The sequence below is a fragment of the Acanthochromis polyacanthus genome, chromosome 20 (genome assembly GCF_021347895.1).
Source record: "Acanthochromis polyacanthus isolate Apoly-LR-REF ecotype Palm Island chromosome 20, KAUST_Apoly_ChrSc, whole genome shotgun sequence".
NCBI classification, from domain to species: domain Eukaryota; kingdom Metazoa; phylum Chordata; class Actinopteri; family Pomacentridae; genus Acanthochromis; species Acanthochromis polyacanthus.
The window spans coordinates 26,854,098-26,859,494 of NC_067132.1; the positions used below are offsets into that span (position 1 = coordinate 26,854,098).

General features: G+C 36.6%; 1 long non-coding RNA gene across 1 annotated transcript; it reads right to left on the reverse strand.

The window, feature by feature from the left end:
- Window positions 1–353: 353 nt before the first annotated feature.
- Window positions 354–3,014, reverse strand: LOC127531362 (uncharacterized). Its single transcript, XR_007938418.1, has 2 exons — window positions 2,381–3,014; window positions 354–1,217 (listed from the first exon to the last, which is right to left on the reverse strand). It is a non-coding gene; the product is annotated as an uncharacterized LOC127531362 (long non-coding RNA).
- Between the last annotated feature and the right edge of the window lie 2,383 nt (window positions 3,015–5,397).

The window sequence follows — 5,397 nt, forward strand, 5'->3', positions numbered from 1 at the left end:
TTAGTCTCAGAACCACATAAAATATTGTCACATGCACCTAATATAAGCTCAGAGGGAAAACTTGCTTGACCCCACACTCAACCCCAACCTCACTCTTTGAGTTGACTTTTGAGACTTTTAAAGCAGGACAGTGGCCGATAACTCCACTTGTATTGATCATCTATTGCAGTTACTGACTGATTGACCAAATAATATTTAATACTAACAATTTTATTTTGTTATTTTTTAAAGTTAAGGGGGTTTCCCCACAGCAGAATACAGTAACAAAAGGTACCTCCTTTAGGATTGGCTGCAAAAATTACACCTTGGCATATCAAAATGTAATTTATAATAAAACTCACAAGAGACAACAGTGTCTACAGAACATATAATTCAAGAGTGCAGTTCAATTCATAATTTTTAAGTCAAATCATGCAAAATACATCAAAGGGCAGTGGTGCAAAGAAACTAAGCGCATTTACGCATATAGGGGATTTGAGTGTTTCCATTTTCTGCTCCTTTATACTTCTACTAACATTCAAAGGCAAATATTGTAGTTTTTACTTCACTATATTTATTTGATTATTAATATTGCATGTCCAGATTAATAATACAAGATAGAATCAATAATTAATCTGTTATGTAGCCCGTAATTTCTAGATGTCACCCAATAATAAAATGTATATTATTCTGGACCTTTCTGCATGATGAGTACTTTTACTTTGAGCGCATTCAGCTTATCTGATGCTAATCATTCTCATAATGTTGCGCTGGGATGTACATTTAAAAACTGCTGAGGATTTCTCAGAGGAACAAATGTGTGGAGAAAAAAAACCAACCAGAAATAATAAATTGCCTGGCTCCTCTTTCACCTCCACACAGCTGGTCAACAGCATGTGGGTGCGAATGTCAGATCAAATCCAACACTACTTCCGACACTATCGTACCATCCAACATGCAGTTGGAACACAACCATAAGTCCAGCTTCAGCATTGCAGCCAAGACACTGGTCTCTGATGCTACATCCTCCATTTCTTTCTTTGGATCCCGAACCATTCCCAAGCGACATGTAATCCCTCCAACATGTTGTAGGGTCTTCTCCTAGCTGGACATGTGATCCTGGATCCAATGGTTCCAAGGGTCTCCAAGGCTAAGTGGTTTGACTCTATGAACCTGTTCTGGTCACATTTTGACTCACTGTGGGCTCATTTTTCACTGCAGTATAAAAAGCTGCGCCTCTATGGAAACAGAAAAACCATGAATACAAGAGAGAAGTCAAAATGAGAAGTTATAAAGCCATTTATCTTGAAAAAAGCAAAAACGAATGTTGAATTTCTTTGATTACTTGTTTTACAAAAATTGAAAAAACATGGAATCAACCTGTTCAGCATCTTTCAAAGTTCCCACAGGTGCTAGTAATACTGGAAAGACAATTGGTGGCTCTACATGCTGTAGATATTTTACTGCTTACATTTTAAATTTGTTGCCATACTTTCATCCTTTGTATTTGGTGTAAACACAGCCTGCAATTCAGCCCTGTTTAGCAAAACAACTCAGAATTTTTGTCTCATAACTATTGGTCACAGCTGAGTGACTAATGGCTCCATGGATGCATTGAGTATGGCAGAATTTTTTAGTTTTTTATCAAATTAAGTTAAAGCAAAGAGTTAATTTTTTGGCGAATTTTCAGTTTAGACTTGTGGAAAAAGGCGATTTTAATGAAATATTAGATGTATGTAATCATACATGATTCGTTAAGAGTGTTGGAAAGTAGAAAATCCTTCAATTTTATTTGGTTTTTAGGTTTCTGGCTCTGATAATAGATGTACACTACCATTCAAAAGTTTGGGGTCACCCAGGCAATTTCATGTTTTCCATGAAAACTCACACTTTTATTCATGTGCTAACATAATTACACAAGGGGTTTCTAGTCATCAATGAGCCTTTCAACACCATTAGCTAACACAATGTAGCATTAGAACACAGGAGTGATGGTTGCTGGAAATGTTCCTCTGTACCCCTATGGAGATATTCCTTTAAAAATCAGCTGTTTCCAGCTAGAACAGTCATTTACCACATTAACAATGTCTACACTGGATTTATCATTCATTTAATGTTATCTTCATTGAAAAAAAAATGCTTTTCTTTCAAAAACAAAGACATTTCGAAGTGACCCCACACTTTTGAATGATGGTATCATTTCAACAGCTCTTGCCTCTGAAACCTGCTAAACATTTTGGGATTCAGAGGGTTAAACATAACTGGACAAAATGTGTCCACTGGATTTACAACTGACTGATTTATAATCAGTCCTGGACACTGAGTCTTTTCAGGGTTGAGCTTTCCACCTGCTCCCAGCTTTAGTGAACACAAATAACACATAAAAAGCACCAAAACATACCTTAATGCCCCTCATATTCTATTTCCCAAGCAAAAAACATCCTCAGCCCGGCACTTTATCGGTGTGTTTTTCTAACTCCACCACCTCATCAGACTGAAGCAAATTTATCATTTTTTCTATCAGTCTGTCAGCTGGTGGAGCCTTTTTTCAACCAGTTGGAAGAAAGGGAGAAAAAAAAAGCGAGAAACAAATCAATGCAGGACTCGGCAGTGAAACTCTGTTAGGATTGGCCGGGCATCACCTCTCATCAGTATTCCATAATCATTCTCCGAGTCTAGAAGCGAGCATGGGCTCCTTTAATTGTCCCTCTGCAGGCGAGAGAGTTTAAAAAGAAGAAGAAAAACACCACATTCACAGAGCTGTCAAGAGGAGTGCAGAGTAAATACAGCTAGCCATCATCCCGGCTCCTTACACACCCCATTATTTATTGGCCTTGCAGATGCCCTTGCCTCGGATTGCTTCTTTTGCAGCCCTCTCTCGTCTGCTCTCCATCACCGAGTAAAGTCATGATCCAGCTGGGATTTTTACTGAAGCTGCTGGCCTGAAAAACATGCTAACCCACGGCGTAGCGTTTCAAGATGACATGTCACCCCCCGATTCAGTAATCAGGGGCGCCGTGGTGCCAGGCAGCTGGTGCCAGAGCTGGTCCTTCATCTCGATACTCAGCATTTGAATACGTGCTTTAAGCGAAACGTGTATCCAGCGCTCTCTTTTTTTTGAAATTCAAATGTGGTAAAACACCTGGTCTTTGGTGGTTGTCAATTATAATTCAGCCAGAGGCTCATTAGTGAAATTACTTCTCTTAAAAGAGATGAAAGGACATTTTCATAATAAAACCATCATGTTTCAAACACTGCGGTTCAGTGAGCAGCCTGACCTGCGACGGGTTTCGCTTTGACTGAAAACATTTGAGCGCACCAAATGCAAAATTTACACACAGAATCAGATTCAGTTCAGAGGCACAGTTTGAGAACATGAGAACCCTTTTCTGAAAAAAAAAACCTCGAAGAAACTGAGAAGTTAAAAAAAGAAAAATGTGCAATCTTTTCACTGTGAAATCTGAGTTCGTTCACTCACCAAATGGAAAGGGGAGAAGCTCAAGGTAACTTCACGAGCGTCTCTCTGCAATACATGCCAGTCAAAAGCTTTCTTTCTTTTGTTAAACTTCAACAAATGAACTCTTTAAAGACTAGAAAAAGACTGTTTGCTGATTTTTCTGTTTGTGATAAAGTTGCCGGAGATTATTGTTCTCGCCAGTGATCATTTATGCCCAGAAGAATGACATATTTTCAGTATTCTCAGGTGGTATTTTCCTTTGTTGATGAATTTTTGAGTGTTTAAGTGTTGAAAGACATTTAAGGGCTGCGTATTCGCAGGTTTAATTCAAAAGGTTGAGGTCCAGTTCAAGCTGTCAGGGAAAAATACATAAAAACCAGAAGAAGGCAAAGTTTGATGCCTGATAGAATAAGAGAAAGCAGCTTTTTTCTTTTTGTCTGCAATAGTCAGAGTGTTATTGGAACTCTTCTACATTAAAATAACATCACATTTTGTATTGTTGAATTGAAATAATGCATAGAAATACTAAAGGCCCCCCTGATGAATCAAATTATACTGTCAGAACTGACAATGCAGTAAAACACTTGATATTAAAAATAACAGAAGACATAGACAATTTATAAAAGGCTCTTTGGTCTAATCTCCCTGTTTGAATTAGGAGGCAAGGTTGTGCCACAACCTTTAGCTTCTGCTACAACATAATTTACAACAAGGAATTTCAACTAAAAATGTATTTTATTGAGCTTTAGACAACCAGTTTGGCATTTTATCCACTTTTAGTCTGCAAATTAGGTCAAAGGTTGATGCCAGCATCATATGCAGCTACAGCCAGGGTGTTGTTAGTTAGCTTAGCATAATGACAAACAAAAACAAAACTAAATCTTCCTACTGGCACCTTTAACACCACACTCTGAAAATGTTATTTCATGTTATTTTGTAACATTTTATCCACTTTAAATCAACAAGTTTCATCAGAAGATTGATGCCACAATCAAATATGCACCTATAACTAGGGTATTGTTAGCTTAGCTTAGCATAAAGACAAACAGAAACAAAACAAAATCTTCTTACTAGCATTTTTAACACTCTGTAAGTAATATTTCATGTTATTTTTTTTTGACATTTTATGAATTTTAAAACAGGAGGTTGATGCCACTATCAAATATGCATCTACAATGAGGATATTGTTAGCTTTGGTTAGCTTAGCAGAAAGACTGCAAAAAGAGCTAAAAAGCCAATAAGGTTCTCTCCAACCTAACAAAATCTGCATACAAGCACCTTTTAATACTCTGTAAAGAATATTTTAGATGATTTTTTTTTTACATTTTACCACTTTAAATCAGCAAGTTTCATCAAAAGGTTGATGCCACTTTCAGATATGCACCTACAAACAGAGTATTGTTAGCTTAGCATAAATACTCCAAAAGGGCTAAATGGCTAATCAGGCTTTGTCTAAGTTATTAAGATCTTCCAACCAACACTTTTAACACTCTGTAAATTAAATTTTGTGTTATTTTTTGACATTGTATCCATTTTAAATCCGCGAGTTTCATGCTATTTTGTTAGCTTAGATTAGCTTAAAGACTACAAACAAAGCTAAAAAGCTCGTCTGGCTCTGTCCTAATTAACAAAATCTGCCAACCAAAATGTTTTACACTCTGTAAATAAGATTTCATATTATTTTTGACATATAAATTAATAACGTCTGCCTACCAGTGCCTTCAACACTTCATTAATAAAATTTTACGTTACAAAAAACAACAACAAAAAAACAACTAAGCTAAGTAAGTTAATAGTTTTAGTAAGCTAGTATCTTTTCAGGTTACTTTCTGCAATAAAGCAAAATTCCACAAAGGGTCAAACAATTACCAAAAAGCCACAGGAATCCCAAAAAAGTTGATCTTTTATCAATCTCAAAATAGTCTATGGTGTTATTGGCACATTCAAACAGCAAATTCTTG